Raw genomic sequence first — 18,768 nt, 5'->3', positions numbered from 1 at the left:
TTCTGAAAGGTTGCCGACCCCTGCTATAGTAGCAATGACCGCACTGACTGCTTTTTTTCCACCTGTGTCTGGTCAAGAATTTGCAACTATTTCTTTCAGATACATATAGCTCATGCTACCCTAATCCATTCTTTTATCACAGCAAGACTAGATTAATGCAATGTGAATACAGTCATACTTAAATCCATTCAGAAGTTGGAGATAAATAGCCACATGTTGCACTGTTTGCTTTATTGTTTGATTTTTTTTAAGCAATGCATCTTGCCAGGAGCACATGACATCAGGTCTCCGTGATATGCATAGGCTGCTAGTTGGTTTCTGGGAGAAGGTTTAAGTGTTGATTCCAGGGGTGGGTAAACTTTTTGGCCCGAGGGCCACATCTTGCTATGGAAATTGTATGGCGGGCCATGAATGCTCATAAAATTAACAATTCATGTTCAAACAGGGACAACACACACTTGTTTCAAAATTAACACCATTAAAACGATTCTGTTGAACGATACACTGTTAGAAAATTACATTACTGAGCTGTTTGTTGATTTTTACCACACAATTTTGCTCCTGTCTGAACACAAATTGTATGTTAGCGAAAATTTTTCAGTGTAGTGCACTACATAAAAGTGTAGTTTTCACGTTTACTGCTGACTTCTTTACGATCTGTAATTAGCTCTGTTAAATCATCGGTGTTTCTCCATTTGACCGTGGCAATAACCAAAATATATTCAAACTATTTTAGCTTCAAAGCAAACCATAATTAAGAAATGTTGTTGTTAATCAATTTAATTCTGAAGAAAAGATATTCAAATAAACTTTTAATCCGGCCCTCGAGTTCATTGCCCCGCTCTGGCGCTTCGGCCAGGGAGTGGGGTTGCGGGCTTGTCCCACTCCGCCCACCTGATGCTCCTGCCGGGGAGCAGGGCGTGGGGACTTGCTGGAGTGCCAGAGCGGGGTAAGCCCCTGGCCCCGCTCCCCAGCTGGAGTGGGGCAGTGGAGCTCAAGGGCCAGATTAAAAGCTGTGACAGGCTGGACGCAGCCCACAGTTTGCCCACCCATTTTAACCTATAAAGCCCTAAATGACTTGGAGCCTGTTGTCAGAGTTGTACCGGTATGGCGCTCTGCTTTCTCCTTGTTGATATTACTCGGCTGCGTGCGTGAGTTCCCTTTGTGTGCTGCCCCAGCTCTGCAGATAGCTGACACAGCAGACCCGACGAGAACCCCCAATAACCACAGAGTCCAGTAAGATGCAAAGTCACGTCGGCTAGGTTTATTGCGACCTCGGACACCCTTGCAGGGTCTCCGTAGATTACTTAGTCTACCGGGCGTACTGTGACAAAATGCCTCTTGGCAATGGACTCAGCTCAGTCAGTGGCGGGACTTTCCACTGCCCCCTCGGCTGGACAAAGACACCGCCCCAGGGGTACATTCTTATACACAGGTACAAACAAGTTACACATCACACCTGACGTATTGAGGGGCCACCCCTCTACGCAGCAAGGTTCAACCTTTCTATGTATTTAGGTGCCGCCTTCTACCTTGTACATGTTGGTTCGATCAAAACAACTCTATCCATCATATTACCCTTTTGCCCCTGTCATTGGGATGGGCCAGCCTGTTCTTTGTTATCTGTGTGGAATGTGCAAGTATGTGAATGTTCTGATATCTAGTGTTCCGTACCTTTTAGGTACGTATCTTCTTGCAGCATCAGCCCTTTCCTTGCTTCTGTGAGCAGGGCCTGCCTCTGGCTCACAGCTTAACTTTGCTTTATGTTAGCAAAGTCTTGACCATTACTTTAGTTTAGGCCTCAGGCCTCATACCAGGCCTTTATCAGGGCCTGCACTTACTACAGAGCCTACGTAAGAGACAGCTTTTCACCCATGCCATGTTGTTATAGTTATCAGTAGAAGTTAGGGTGACCAGATGTCCCGATTTTATAGGGACAGTCCCGATTTTGGGGTCTTTTTCTTATATAGGCTCCTATTACCCCCCACCCCCATCCCGATTTTTCACATTTGCTGTCTGGTCACCCTAGTAGAGGTACTTAAGTTGGTGCCACATCAGTTTATAAAAGAGGGGGTTGCTCTATGAGGTCCCCATAACTCTGAAAATCATCTCCCTCAACCTTGGCTGAAATTGCCTGGATTTCTTGTCTTTCAGGGCTTATGACAAAGCCTGCCTTTTTGAGTAGTGTTCATGGGGCGGGGGGTCTGAGGGTGTGGAGAGTTTCAGTGAGTTTTGAGATTTCTGCTGGTGTTGGGCACAATGAGATTGGGGGCATCTTTGTTTTGTTTTGCTGACAGGGTGTTTTGATGTTGTGAGGGATTGGATGCAAGTCTGTAGCTGGTTTTGATGATGCTGTAGATGTGATTGTAATGAAAAGTCAGGGTGCCTAAAGCCTTTAGATAAATATCTTTTACTTGTTTCCAATTAAGTAAATAAATGTGGAACACATATTTACATGCCTCTTTTCCCTTTCCTTTTTTATTTTCTGTCAAAGCCCAATATTATTGACACTTCTTATCTTCTGACCATGCAACATACAATCTGAAATGCCATGTCACTTTAGCCCTCTTTCCACAGGCAGTCAGCACACAGGAAATGGCGCAGAATGGATGTAAATGTAAAGCACTGTCTCTGTTCTCAGTCCACTGGCAAGGAATTTTTAATTTTATGCATCATCACTTTCAGCTCGCTGCAGAGATTCTGAGGAAAAAATGCATAACATTTTCCTGCATTCACATTAACACGGAGAGGTTAATTCACCACAAACATAGCCTGTCATTGCCATTGTCTATATTTTCTTTCCTGTTCTATACCCTACCTTCCTGGATCACTGACACAGGCTCCTAGTCTCATGTACAGTTCAGCCTCAGTGTCAAACATTCTATGGGCATCAATCACTATTGCATCTAGGCAGCAAGATAATGAAAATAAAATGTTATTGTTACTATGGTAGGTACTTTTCTTACAGGCTGTTGCAGTCTTGGAATATTAACAGAAGCTCACTTAGAAAAAGAGGCATATTTCTGCTGCTAGCATAGTGTGTGTAATATTGCAGGGCTACTGTCCGGCAAAAGAACAACTGATGTAGAGCAGCTTCATTACTGAATGAATCGTAACCTGAGAAAATGGGTGATACTATTGAAGATTAATTTCAGTCTGTATGATTGCTTCCTGGATCTGCAATCCCAGACTGAGGTTGCACCAATTCTAACCCATCAAACAACATGGAGAGTAGCAGTAGGATTTCTCATGTTCAGCCTAACAAGTGCTACCAGTGTTAGGTGTCACATACTGGGGATGCTGCAAGTGTTAGACTCTAGAATTATTTTCGATCTAACTGCATTTATATAGCCCCCATCATCATTTTATGCTAGCACCTGCCAAATATTTTAAAAAAAGGAAATAATGATAACAATCTTGCATCCTTCCCTTCATGTATGAAGCTTGACTAGTTTATAGAGGGTGGGAGTAAGCTCATGTGTGTGGGTGAATGGGGATGTGGTGTGTCTATGTGCATGTTTGCAAGCGAGGAACTTAATAAGGAAAGCTAAGTGGGAAAATGAGTTTTGCATTTAATTCTGAAAATGCTGAGGTCCATAGTCTGTTGAAAGAGTGAGTTCCAGAGATGGAATCCAGATGTCATGGGAGTTCTGGCTCCTCTTTGGTCAGCAGTTTCAGTTTTCCAGTGGAATGTAGTGGTTGTGTATAGCATGTTGAAGCAATGTCTCAGGTAGCTGTGTCTAATCCCATGGAAAGCTTTGAATATCTGGACAGAGATTTGAACTGATTTCTGCATTCAACCAGAGCCAGTACAGAGCAGAGCACCGGACAGATGTGTTCTTGGCAACTTGTGCTGCTAAGTAGACAGGCATTTTGTACTCATTGGGGCTGTGTGTGTGTGTGTGTTTTCATTATTAGAAATACCAGACAGTCACAATAATCAAGCCTAGAGGTCACAACTCTTAGATCCGTGTCTGACAGGATAGGGTGTAATTTTATATCCAGTTTCAGAGAGGAGTGAGAGATTTTTTTGTGCCATGACTATTTGTGCACCTAATGGCAGTGTGAAGTCTAAAAGGACCACAAAGCTGCAGACCAACTGAAGCCTAAAGGCAGCTGCCCTCACTAGTGGGATATGTTGTGAAGGAGACCATGTTATTTGAAGGGCTTCCATTTTCTTACTAGCGTTGCCTCAGCCTTTTTTGGGTTCAGCTTCCAGCCGCTTTTCCTCTTCCAGGTGCTGGCTTTCACTAGGCAGTGAGCAAAGAATGAAACTACTTCTTCTCGGCCGTAATGGCAGCAAAGGCATACTTGGCTGGACTTTTCTAGACCATAAATTACTTCATAAACTCACTCCACCTCCACTCAGCTCCAGAACACTGCATGAATTACCTCCCCATAAAAGCTAGAAGAAGCACTTGGGGTCAGTAGAAGAGGGGGCCAGACAAGGCTGGCAATGGTCTGAGGGGAATAAAAAGACAAGAGGGACGCTGGGAAGTATAGAGAACAATACAAAAAATGAGAGCGATCAAGAGAACAGAAAACAGGAGCAATTAGAGACAAGGGGAGAGAGAGAGAGCGAGCAACCTACCCCACCAGAAACAGTGTGTTTTGGTCAGTCAGACAAGAAACACTGCCTCCAGAAAATCCAATTCAGATATTAGGACATGGCAGAAATCATAGGGAGTGTGAACTAGCTCATGGGTAGTAACAAAAAAATTGAGGACATGACTCTTTCTTTTTTTCACTCATTTGACCCCAGGTGGGGTTTTGGGGTTTTTGTCATTCCTGAGACACAGAGGCACTCTGATACATTTCAGAAATACACTCTGCTATTGAAGGCCCCATTTTTTTTCCTTCTCAGAACAAATTGTTACAAAGTCAAGAGCACTTGTAGGGATAACAGAAATAAAGAACTTTGCTGCAGGTGTTAGGTATAGAGACAGTGAGTGCTGCGGTACCAACTGTGCCTGCCTAGCTCAAGCTGAACTAATGTCTAAGTGATTTAATAAGCAGACAGATGAGAGAGAATACTTAACTTATTGAGGAGAAGGAAGAGAATCTGTGTCAGTGGACTTTTCTCTCTCTAGCTCTCCCTACAGTCTGTGCAAAACCCACTGTAAGTGATTCAATTACCCCAATAAATCTGCTAAAGATTTACTAGCAAAGTAAAAGAAAAATATCTGTTTGGTAGACATGCACATCTGTATTTATGGCACTGCTGATCCATCTATGTTCAAATTGCATAGTGCTGTTATTTTATTTGGTGTGAGTTGAGGGAGGAGAAAGTCCCTGTCACAACCAGGAAACAGCCTGTCCTTTCCCTCACATTTGTCTTTATCTCCCATGCTCCTCTTCTTATAATAGTTTCCCTCACTTGTCACTAACCAAGTCTTTCGTTTTCATTTAAAAAAAAAAAAAAAGATTGCTCAGCAGGGCATTTCTCAAGCTCTCCCATTTCTGTTCAGTATAATAAAATATGGTTCCTGATGCTGCAGAATGGGAAAATATAATGAATTCAGACTGTTAGAAAACATTACAGCCACCATGAGCAATGGAGGCACCATATGGACAACATTATTTGACTAGCAACAATTATGATCTTAAAAGAGAGAGTAGAGAGTTACAATAACAGAATTTTTTTTTTTACCAAATCTAATATATTTATAGATCGGTTATTCATTATATGAAAAAATATTTGAACTTCTGAATGCTTATATTTGTAACAACTTTTTCAGGTAACCAATAAAACAGCAGTACACAAATAACAATACTAGAATAAAATTCTTTGCTGTAGATTGATTCTGTACTCTGTGTATTAATCAACTACTCCTGAGGGAATTTTGCACCAAAACATTATAAGTTCTATTCACAAAATCTTAAAATTCTGCATATTTTATTTGTGAAAATAACACAAATACACAATAACAATATAATCACACTATTTTCAATTATTTGCAGAGAACAATTTTGAAATAAAGTACCAAAATAATTGAAAATGGTGTGATTATATTGTTAGTGTTACTATGTTGTTTTCACAAATAAAATATGCAGAATTTTTAATTTTTGGTGCAGTATTCCCTCAAGAGTACCAGGGTTCTGGCACAATCTGGGTGTGGGCAGCTTGGTGGGAGCGATCTGGATGCACAGGGGCTCATTGGGGAGTTCTGGGTGCAGGGAGAATGGGACTCTGCAGGGGAGTCCAGGTGAAGGTGGGTGGGGCTCAGTGGGGTGGGGGCCTGGGTGTGCAGGGCTCCCGATGCAGGGGGTGAGGCTTCGGGGGTGGAGAGTTACATGGGGAGAGTCAGTGCCGGGGGGTCTGGCTGCAGGCTCCCCGTGTCTGATGAGTGATGAGGCCAGGAAGTGGAGGGAGGGATCGCTGTACGGGGAGCTGATCCCCCTGTCCACCCAACCCCTGTGCATCTTCACCCAAACTCTCCTGCCGAGCCTCACCCCTCCCTGCACCCGGAACCCCCACCCCACTGAGCCTCATTCCCTGTAACCAATGCAGTGATGTCTGCCTGAGTTTGTAGACGGCCTAGAACAGTGGCTCAGAGGTGTGAACTCCCCTGCCCCTATCAGTCCATTTGGAGTGTCAGCTCTAAAGCCCAATAATGACACTTCAGTGTCAACACTAGCTATTTAATCATTGGTCATTTTAGTGGATGGAATGTGGATGGGGTGGGAGTGACGCTTACTGGGTGGGAATTTGGCCTTCCCCTCCCGATGAGCTTGACACCTCTGGCATGTAACCACTACAGCAGGGTGAAACTACTCTTTTTGGTTTGCATGCTTTCAGCAAACCAAACTCAGTGGGCTTAGTTCACTGGGATTGCATATAAAACTGCAGGCAAAAGTCACAATGAGCTTGGCTAAACTCCGGTTTCTTTTGCCAAATGTCACCAAAGCATGCCTTGGGTTCCACTTATCCATTATCTAGTGTAGTCTTCTGGGGGCGAGTTGAACATTTACCCCTCCCCCATGTCTTCAGAAGCAGTCACCTATGTGCCCTCCTGGATCTACAGCTGGCTGGCACACTGCTTACTGTTTCTCCTCCTTTGGAGATGCATTAGTGTAATCCTGCCCTCCCACTTCCCAAAAATCCCCTACTAAGGAGCTTTAGAAGCTAGATGGCCTACCCACACCTTCCAACATTATGCAGCATTAGGAACCTAAAAGCTCCACTTAGTCTCATTACTGTCATGGCAACAGCCCGTTTCTTCATTTTGAGGTACTGTGCTATTGACAGATTTCTAGTATGGAGAGTCCCTCCTCTACTGTGGCATACCGTGAGGCCTCTTAGCTGTAGTATGATACATATACGACAACTGAGACAGTATGCAGCTATATGGTCCCATCCATTTTAGTGGCAGCATGAGGAAAGTTTTGCACTTACATAACCATATACATACAAAATTTGGACAAGCAGATTTAGAGTCGAGCAGAAAATTGACCCTAAGGATGTGACATAAAGGATGACAGAACAAAGGGTGACACATAAAACACAAACAGGTCTTGACAAGGAGTTAAGGAGCCCTCTGTTCTCTATGATTGCTGGAGTATGACTCTTGTTTTTGTTCTTTTCCACAGGCTCTTGCTGTTCTTATAGTGTCATTTTGTTCAAGATAATCTCCTTCTGTTTGTCCCAACCAGTCCCTGAATTCTGTGCAGGCAATGAATTAAACAGTCTCTCATTGCAGTTTGATCAAGGTAATAAACATTTGCTTCTGGACAAAACTCCATCTGGTTTTGAACATGTAGAAGAATTGTAAGAGCGTATAAACTTTTTGCTGATCAAAAATTGATATAGGATTATAATTTTGAAATGAAATCTCCTGCACCTAGTCAAACATAAAATAATTCAACCTGAATCGTTTTAAATATTTTCAAATAAATTTAGCTCAGCTTTTTTACTTTGAGGGTGCAAAATAATTTAGAAGTTGCTCATTTTGAATGATCTATTGACTTCTTTCAATTAAAAATGGAGTTCAGTGAACTCTTCAAAATAAATATTTACAGGCATTTACTTAATAAATATGGATTAATCCATATTCATGTTTTAAATTACAAAAAAGCAAAATGGGTATCATTTCTAATATGCCCATTGCATAGGAGCAGTAACTTTTTCATAAGGGTTTTGGCTACCTCCTATGAATTCACAATATGCTATTCATGTTGTTAATAATAATATACAGTGTACACAGTGTAAACAATTTTTAACATTCTTTCACAAATATATAGTGTATGCTGTGAGTATATAGAGAATAATTAACAACTTTGCCAAATATTAAGGAAATCTCTGAATCATGTTTGACTAAGCTTAGATTGCCCAAAACACACAGCTCTTTATATCTTAGTTGTTTAATTTTCTAAATTTCAATAGCACTAGAATAAAATAGATAACAATATAAAGTTCAGCATCTGACTTCTACCCACAGAGCCAAGGAATTCAGAACCAAACATGAAATATCATTGTTAATCCCTTCCTCTGTGCCAAGGTGGTATAGGTATCACCAGACCAGGGTTTTCCCATGTCTAATATCACATGTGCTGAGAGACCTTGGCACAGCATGGTGGGGAAAAAGAATAGTGTTGCATCTTTAACTCTAAATGTTCTTGATTTTGAGGGTCCAAGTCAAATCCATGACATCAATGTACCATGCTTCTGGTGGCTTTGTTTGTGCATGCCAGTTGCTATCCTAATTATCCTAATGCAGCTGCTTAAATTCTTGTAGGGATTTTGCTGAGGAATAAGAACTGTTCATTTTATATATATATATATATATATATATATATATATATATATATATATATATATATATATATATATATATATATATATATATATAATGAATAGTTCTTATTCTTATATACACACATACAATATGCCTCAGCAATATAGTACAATTAATTCCCCTTGTTGCTATGGAACACAAGTTTACTATCTAATCCCTCAAATTGATACAATAGAGTAAGGTTAACAAGCTTACATTTTTAACAGATGCATTTGCATCTCATCTGTGTAAGGCATATTGTGGAAAAAGAATACTGCAGTGTATGGAGAATACAGGTTTAAATCTGGATCTGAAGATCTTCTTTTCGACCTGTAAACTAACCAATATTCACATTCTAATATTAGAAGCTCCTACAGAACATGCAAACTTGCACCTTGGGCTTGTTTCCTAGGTGACCAAAGATTGGTTAGCTAGGTGACAGGAGTAGTTCAATGTGAGGAATGTGCCCTTTGAATATATCTTGATAATAACGATTCCTCAAAAAACACCTGAGCAGCAGTAATTCACAGAACTGCTGAAAATCCCAAAGTAAAATTTATTTTATGCTAGATGACAATGAACTCTATGGCTTTTTTTTATAGGATCACAGAGATGTAGGGCTACAAGGAACCTACAGAGGTCATCTAGTCCAACTCCCTGCACTGAGGCAGGACAAACTATCTCCTAAACCAAGGGTCTCAAACTCAATTTACCTTAGGGCCAGGTCCAGTCCTGAAATCCTCCCAGCGGGCCAATAATGTCACTCATGCTACCCAGAACCTGCCACCCAAGCTCCACCCCCCTAAACTCCACCCCCCCACCTAAGGCTCTAGGAGGGAGTTTGGGTGGAGGAGGAGGTCTGGGGTAGGGGATTGGAGTGCAGGCTCTGGGAGGGAGTTTGGATGCAGAAGGGGTAAGAGGTTGGGCTCTGGGAGGGAGTTTGGGTGGGGGAGGGAGTCTGGGGTGCAGGCTCTGGGCTGGGGCAGGAGGTGAGGGTGCAGGAGGAGGGGTGGGGTTGCAGGCTCTGGGAGGAAGTTTGGGGGTGGGAAGGGGTATGTGGGAAGGGATGCAGGCTCTGGGACGGGGTCGGGGAGTGCGGTGCTTATCTGGGGCTCCAATAGGATGAGCAGTTCACCACACTAAAATATTGGGACACATTGGGGTGCCATCAGCCCTACCCACAGTCCACCCCTGCTCCTCCCAGGCTCCGCCCCCACTCTGCCCCAGGTCCTGACCCCTCCCCACTCGGCCACCCCCCACCATGCCCTTCCTCATCCCCTGGCCTGCCGCTGGCTTGCTGCGTCCCTCCTCAGTCCCCCACTGACAGCTCACCTCCCTGCCTGCTCTCTCACCTGTCCACTGCTCTCCTCTTCACTCCCTCACCTGCCACTCACCCGTACCACACTGACTTCCCCTCTGCCAGGTGGGTGCTTACCCACCCCCTGCCGCTGCACCACCCTGGCCCTGCCCCCATTCCACCACCTTCCCCCAAGTCCACATCCCTGCTCTGCCTCTTCTCCACCTCCTCCCCTGAGCACGCCGCATACCCATTCCTCCCCACTCCCTCCTGGAAAGTGCTAAGTGCTACTGAACAGCTGTTAGGCAGTGGGAAGCACTGGATGGGGGGACGACCGGGGATGCGGCATGCTGGGGGGTGGGGAGGAAAAGGAGGCGAGGAGGAGGGAGCTTGGCTGCAATTTTTCCCCTGTGCTGCTGGTGGTGGGCAGGGCCTGGGGCCATTGTAAATCTCCCGGGGGACACACCGGGGGGAGGAGCGCCTGGGGGCGGCAGGGCAAGAGCCAGCCCCAATACTGCTGGAGCCCCGCGGGCCACGCTGGGGAGGTTCTTGGGCCGCAGATGGCCCGTGGGCCAGGAGTTTGAGACCCCTGCCCTGACACGTGTTTGTCCCACCTGTTCTTAAAAGCCTCCAGTGATGGAGATTCCACAATCTCCCTTGGAAACCTATTTTAGTGCTTAACTATCCTTATAGTTGGAAAGTTTTTTCCTAATGTCTAACCTAAATTTCCTTTGCTGCAGATATTTTATAACAGTCCTTAACATATTTGAAGACTATTAGTACAGCTCCCTTCAGGCTTCTTTTCTCAAGACTCAACATGCCACCCCCCCCCCCCTTTTTTTTAAACCTTTCCTCCTAGGTCAGGTTTTCTAAACCGTTCATCATTTTTGTTGCTCTTCTCTGGACTCTCTCCAGTTTGTTCACATCTTTCTTATAGTGTGGTGCCCAGAACTGGACACAATGCTCCAGCTGAGGCCTCATCAGTGCCAAGTACAGTGAGGCCAATTATCTCCTGTGCCTTACACATGACATTCCTGTTAATATACCTTGGAATGACGTTAGCCTTTTTCTCAACTGCATCACATTGTTGGCTCATATTCAATTTGTGATCCACTATAAACCCAAGATCCTTTTCAGCATACTACCATCTAGCCAGGTATTCCCTATTTTATTGTTGTGCATTTGATGTTTCCTTCCTAGGTGCAGTACTTTGTGCTTTTCTTTATTAAATTTCATCTTGTTGATTTCAAACCAAGTCTCCAGTTTGCCCAGGTTGTTTTGAATTCTAATCCTGTCTTCCAAAGTGCCTGCAACCCCTTTCAGCTTGGTGCCCCCTGCAAATTTTATAAGCATACTCTCCATTCCTTTATCCAAGTCATTAATGAAAATATTGAATAGTTCCAGACCCCTGCAGGACCCCACTAGCAGGGGCGGCTCTACAAAATGACTGCCCCCCAGCGCGCGAGCGAGCGCCCCGCCGCCCAGTCCCCCGCCCCGTCCTCTTCCCTCGGCTCCGGCATCCTGGGGGGGGGCGGAGCGCGGTGGTTGAGCTCCCGCTGCGCCCCCTGCGGCAGGTCGGAGGGACCGAGCGCAGGACCGCCCCGCGCCTGCGCGCTGCGCGAGCTCAAGCGGAGCGCGGGAAGCGACGGGCCGGGGGCGCGCATGCGCGCCGGCGCAGGCGGCGCCCTCCGGGCTCCCGGCGCCGGGCCAGAGCATGGGCGCAGAGCCACCAAGCCCAAATGACGCCCTGCCATGATGCCCCTGCGCCGGCGCTTGCCGCCTGGCCGGCCCCGCCCACTAGATATGTCTTTTCAGTTTGATAGTGAACCATTGATGATTATTCTTTGAGTACAGTCTTTCAATGTGTTATGCACTCACCTTCTACTAATTTCATCTAGACCACATTTCCCTAGTTTTCTTATGAGAATATCACGTGGGACTGTGTCAAGTGCCTTACTAAAATCAGGATTATCATGTCCATGGTTTCCCCCTTATTCAGTAGCCCAATAATGCTGTCAAAGAAAGAAAGTGGGTCTATTTGGCATGATTTGTTGTTGACAGATCCTTATTGGTTATTACTTATTACCCTATTATCCAGTAGGTGCTTACAAATTGATTGTTTCCTCATTTGTTTCAGTATCTTTCCAAGACCTGAAGTTAGGCTGACTGGTCTATAATTTCCTGGGTTGTCTTTGTTCCCTTTTTTAAAGACAGGTACCATGCTTGCCCTTCTCTAACCCTCTGAGACCTCACCCATCTTCCATGAGTTCTTGAAGATAATTGCTAACAGTTCCAAGACTGCTTAGGCTAGTTCCTTGAGTAAGAATTTCATCAGGCCTTACTGCTTTGAATATATCTAATTTATCTAAACATTATTTAATCTGCTCTTTCCCTGATCTATCTTGCATTTCTTTAGTCTTATCATTACCATTAATTGTGTTCCATATTGTTCCCTAACTCATGTCTCTAGTAGGGTTGGTCAAAGTGCAGGCAATGGCCCAATTGCTGATTTATATTATTCTGAAGGCACTGTAGTCCAGTGGATAAGGCACTAAGCCGGGAATCAGGAGACCTAAATTCTCTAATCATCTCTGCCATTTACCTGCTGTGTGATGTTTGGCAAGTCACTGCATCTCTATGTGAGTAATGGTGTTTATGCTCTTTTGTAAAGCACTTTAGGTCCTATACATGAAAAGCATTATTTAACAGCAAAGTTGTCTATTAAAATTCTTTCCCCATGCGCATCACCATGGTATTTGTGCACCTTCCAATGTAGCTCAAAGCCTGATACTTAATATAGCATTGCTACTCACTTTATACAGATAGCGGGCATTGCACCTATATGGCCCCATCTTGATTTGGGCAAGGGCCATTCACCTTAAGATGGAAAAAACATACTGGAACTTGGGGTCTCCACAGGACACAATTCTGTATGAAAGAGGAGAGCAGCTGCAATCTGTTCCAATTAATGCAAATTAGCTTCTGCCCTCCAGCTCCTGGCTCTTTGGAAGAAGACTTCAGTTGGAAATTTGGACTCCCTTGCCCTCTACCCTCTGCTGTGGAAGATTAGCAAGGTCACATTTTTCATTCCTATAGACACATTAGTACTAAGAAGCCTCTAAAGTACTTCATTCTAGCAGATATGCATATCAGGACTCAAGTTTCTTTTATCTTCCCTTCAATTTCTGTTTCTATTTTGGACACTTTGGCTTGATGCAGCTTACATTCAGAAAATGACTCCATCTGTCCTTCTCATGAGATCCAAATGCTTTTGTTGACATTGGCAATCAAGCAGCATTTGCAGAGCTGAGGCTCAGAACACTGTTACTGTAACTGTTACTGGCTTTAATGTATTTGCTAGGTCATTGCACGTGCTCTGTAGTGAAGTGTTTTTCTGTTTTGCTCTCTCTCTTTAGCACATGTTTACGAGACAGTATTTAGAGGTTTTTTAAGCAAATGAGATTATAAAATGTCAAGTGCCCCTCCACAGCTGTGAGCTGAAATAAAAAGTTTAGCTATTCATGCACAACTGTTTATAGCGCAATTTCAAGTCAATAGCTAAAATAATTTTAAATTGGCCTCCTTGATCCAGTACAAAATGTATTTTTATTCCCTCTAGCCTTATAGTCACATTCTGCCACTGCATGTGGACTGTGTACCTCAGAATTTCATGTAACTTACTTTAAATAAAGCTTTTCATTGCAAGCTACGCAGCAATGTACTCTGGAGACCTTTCCAGTTATCCAAAGGGTGGGTACATCATAAAAATGGGGGCTCAGGAATTTGGTGGCATTTATTAAAGTCCAATATTGCAGTTTATGCACCAGATTTTGGATGCAGTGGCACCAGAATGGTCCCATGCACAAAAAAGGGCAGGTTTGTTTTGTGTAAACCTCAAAAGAGCCATGATTGACTAAAAGTTTATTTTATTAACCAAATCTCATTATAATGTCCAAAATTTTGAGAACAAAATCAATGATGACCTTAGCTGGAATAACTTGAACACTTAGCCATTAAATAATATAGCTGTTAAATAATTGTCTGGATACCTATGCTTTGTAAACCTGCTCTTTTCCACACCTCATAAAAGTCATTTAAACATGGCTCACAGTTCTATATTGACACAGAATGAAGGGCCTCCTCCCTGGCTCACTGTTTTATTCTTTTGAAGAAGAACTGATATTGTATCAATTCGGCCTCTGTGTATTATATGTTCTATATATAGAATTCTTGGTGCATGGTTGTATGGATGGAAATAAGGACTTGTTTTTGTTGCACACACAACTCATTAGGTAAAAAGTAGAGGATACTTATTGGCCATATATAAAGTGATTGGTACTAAGAACTGCTGCATACTACTCCCTTCCTCTATGACTCTAAAATTCCTTAGCTTGATACTTATGACTGACTCCACCAATTGACTCATTTTCCTTGAGCTTTCAACTCGTGACTCAACCTATAATTTTTAGTTTAAAGTTCTATGTACTATTGCACTAGTCTAAGTTACTTTGAGTATCCAATTGTTGTCATTATCACTTACAGCTGTTTGGGAGTCATGGAGAATAATTGCTGTAAGTGACCACTGATAGAGAATGTAAAAATACCACCATAGTTCATCTCCGCAAAAAGGGCTTTTTGCAGAGCAGTTTCATATGAGTTGGGGCCATTGGCATCTTTCCTTCCTGAACACTACTAGCATATTGACCTGCAGCACCTCAGGGCCAGTCACAAATTCTGGACATTACATCAGATGGGGCTTAATCACCAATTCACAGGTTGCTCCACTTAATGCTGAATGGTGCTGCCTCCTGGCAGTTCTGGGGATTAGCTCAGTCAGGCTGACATCCCTGCCAGTAGTTGCACCCCATCAGTTTCTCCTCTGCAGCCCCTCTCTCACTGTCAGGAGCCCCAGTTGTCCTCTTCATGACTCAGCCTTCCAGCCAGGTCACTAGTGTGGTTTCCCCTTCCAGGGATGGGGGAGATCAAGGTTCCTGTTCTCCAGCAGTTTCTTGCTTCCCTGGCTCACAGTGCCATTCCCACAATGGCTGGCAGGGGAACCCAGGCCCACCCTCTACTCTGGGTTCCAGCTCAGGGACCCTCTACACAACAGCCCAAGTCCATTCCTTGCACCTTGGTGTCTTTCCCTGAACTGCTTCCATATCTCCTGGCCCTCCCCACTCCTCTGGGATTGCCAGTGGCTTCACTCCCTTCTTCCAGGGAGTAAGTTTTAACAGCTCATCTCTGCAGGCCCACCTCCCTTCTCCCGGGGAATGATTGCAGACTCCTTCCCTGCAGTCCCCTTTACTTCCAACTTCCTGTCTTTTGAGGAAGCCCCACCTCTCTCTCACAGGTGAACTTCTCTCTAATTAGCTGCCTCCAGCTTAAAGCTCCCCCTTTGCAGCCTAAGTAACTGATTGGGCCCACCTGGCCCAGTTCAGCTCTTGGGGGTGGGCAGTGTGGGGAGCACACCTCATCACACACTGCAATTGCTATTGTCTAATGTAAGTTTTGTGTTATAGGTTTTGGATGGTTTTCTGCAGATTGGAAACGTGCTTTGCTTACTGACTTTACACGTGTATTGCTCTGTCTTTGGACTTTCTCCAGAACACCTGTCTGGCTCCCCTGCTAATTTTAATTACTCGTGTTTTAGCTGTATTTAAGATGAATCCAGTTAAATTAGCAAACACCTTTGCAGGCCTTACATTTCTCTGTAAGTTTAATTATAGTGCCAGCTACGTGATCTAGCCAATTATTCACTGTTGCCCTGGACCTACATTGTCAAACAATAACAAACATGTTTATGAAGTTGCTTTAATTTGTTCTCTGAAAAATGGTTTACATCAGATAAGTGCTACCCAGGCAGATTTGTATAGATATATAAAATAATATTCATATTTGTATGAATCAAATAAAATCTTTAAAGAACAGTATTATAGACACCATAATAAGCAATAGATTATATTTGCCAATAAATGCTGCCAATTTAAATGAGGATCCAATTATTTTCAGTGTCTCTGGGCGACCTCTGACTTGATGAATGATATGTTCTAATGAGAGGCATGCATTCATGTACTTGGGGCCTGATCCAAAGTTCATTCACATCAATGGAAAGGTTCCCATTGACTATAAAGGGCTTTGGATTAGGTTTTAATCCATTCTGACATTGAAGGTACAGATTCTTATGTCCAATATTGCATCATACATGTTTTTGCTGTTGACAATGCTATCCCCATAAGTTTTCTTAATGTCCACTTAATATACCTTCCTCTGTGTTATATGCTGATTAATGAATCAAACACATGCAGCTAATCTTGCATGTTCTCAATATTTTCTGACCAAATTTTACACTTTTCCCCATATTTCCAAACCATGGTCTTGATTCAGCAAAGCACTTAAGCCTGTGTTTAAATCCATTTCTAATTAGCAAAGTACTTAAGAGCTTTCCTGAATAGGAATGGATTTAAGTATATGCTTGGAGTTAATCATGTGCTTAAATGGTTTGCTGAATTGCAACCCATATATACAAATTCCCCATCCTCTGTTTTATAATGTTTAAATGCCCATTCCTTTTAATGTACAGTGTGAACAAAATACTCATTTTATTGTAATGCCAGAGAGGGAATCATTTGAACTTTTATAAGTGGTACAAAACCAGCCAGTTAAATCTGTCTGCAATTGCTAGAGTTGACTGTGTGCAATCAAAACTGAATAACACCTATTTTGTGTGATAATTGGTTCATTTCTTACCATTAAAACTAATAGTTTATTTTCAGCCACATTGACAAAATTTCAGGAAGGTAAATATTATATTAGAAAATAAATGAGTCAAGTGCTCTAATATTCAAAACAACAGTCAGTCTTCATCCAACTAGTAAAAACTGGGATGACATAATCAGTGATTGTATCAACCCATGTTCTATGAAGGGGTGCTAAAATATGAACAGAATGATTTACATTTCACTCTTTGCTTTTGTTTTAATAATTAAATATTTTACAACAAGCCTGTTTCCCAGTTCAATTTGTGGACAGAGTCTTCATTGGATCTTCCCAAAAACTGTATGGATTTGCAGGATGGGACTACTGGAACATAGGTAAGGAAAGTGTCATTCGAATTAGAAAGTCATACAGGATCCTGATAAAATAATGCTAGATTTACAGCAGTCACTGAATTTGTCAGTGAAGAACCTTAGAACAAAAACATACAGTACATCTCCCATTAAATCCCTCTAGTAGGTTTACTTCAAGAGGAGCGAGAGGTTGGAAGGGAAATGGTGCAGTTACAACCATTGCAAATTTGAAGAATCATTCACCTATAAATAAAAGAAAGACAGAAAGAAAAAGTTCTGTATTTTAATGGTTAAGTGATCACACCTAATGCTAATTACAATATATGACCATCTGAATTTAACACCTTACCATCATCATGTTCCTATGACACCTCTCCCATTTAGGGAAGTGATGAAGCTCCTCTACTCTTGTCTGTTTCTGACAAGTTTTTCAATGGTTCCCCAGCTGTGCCCCAGGTTTTTCAGCTTGGCTTCCACAGCTCTTCACCATGTTGTTTTCAGGCAGCCTCATTTTTGCTTGCCTTCAAGTGTCCATCTTATTGCTACTCTGGTGATGGAATCCATTTCCATCTGAAGCACATGGCCAATCCATCTCCATCACCTGCTGGCAATGATGGTACTCATATCCTCTTGGCTGCACTGTGTCAATAGATCTTGATTTGAGATTGTTCTGGGCCAAAAGATACAGATGATTTTTCTGAGGCAGGTTGTATGGAATGAAGACAGTTTGGACATGTCCTACTTTCTCATTCCCCAGTATTCTGCACTATGAAGTAATGTTGAAAGTATGCAGCTCTGATAAATCCTGAGTTTGGTTTTGGTGTTGTGTTTTGATGATTTCCAGGCTGTATTTAAGCTCCTGAAGGTGTTCCTGGCTTTATTGATTTTGTTCCAGATGTTCTGGCTTGTTCCACCATCCTGGCTGATGGTGCTGCCCAAGTATGTTAATGTTTCTACATTGGTGAAAACATAATCCTCTGTCTGTACTGGTAATGGTGAGGCAATATTAAAGGTCACGATATTTGTCTTATTGCAGATGATTTTCAGTCCAATTTGCCGGCTGAATGTATTGAGTCGAGTTGTTTTTTCTTGTATATGGTGATGATGATGAAGTGATGAAGAAGTAAAGGACAAATTCTACCTTATACTAGAGGCGGAGTTAGAGAGAGTACCATGCCACTACCTAACTATCGTCCTGGGAGCCCTGAATGCCAAGGTCGGTAAGGACACCACAAACAACGACAGAGAAATGGGAAGACATGGGTGTGGCACCAGGAATGAAAATGGAGAAAAGCTTGTTGATTTCTATAATATGAATGACCTAGTCATCTGCAGAACCCTATTTGAAGATCGTGAAATTCACACGCTGACACGTTCTCAAAATGGCAGTGATAAGAACCAGATTGATCATAGCATGATCAATGGCAAATGGCGACGCTCACTGACAGATGTGAAAGTGAGAAGGGGTGCAGATGTTGGCAGCAACCATCACCTTGTGACAGCCTCCATCAAGCTAAAACTGAGAAGTGTGGGTCCACCAAATAAGGGACATAGACATTCTGATATTGACAAGCTAAAGTCCTTTGAAATACAGAAATTAACACCTTATGCCAAACTCCAAAGTATGTCT

At 42.9% G+C, this 18,768-nt stretch overlaps 1 protein-coding gene across 1 annotated transcript in view; it reads left to right on the top strand.

Moving 5' to 3' along the window:
• GPR6 (G protein-coupled receptor 6) overlaps nt 1–18,768 on the top strand; it is a 68,166-nt gene that overhangs the window by 38,186 nt on the left and 11,212 nt on the right. Inside the window, exon 5 of the mRNA XM_039529157.1 lies at nt 7,591–7,710. The gene's annotated coding sequence lies outside the window, so the exon portion shown is untranslated. The remainder of the gene's footprint in view (nt 1–7,590; nt 7,711–18,768) is intronic.

Source organism: Mauremys reevesii, linkage group 3 (genome assembly GCF_016161935.1).
Source record: "Mauremys reevesii isolate NIE-2019 linkage group 3, ASM1616193v1, whole genome shotgun sequence".
In the NCBI taxonomy this organism is placed as follows: domain Eukaryota; kingdom Metazoa; phylum Chordata; order Testudines; family Geoemydidae; genus Mauremys; species Mauremys reevesii.
The sequence above is the reverse complement of the archived record's forward strand: the minus strand, read 5'-3'. Positions and strand labels throughout refer to the sequence as shown.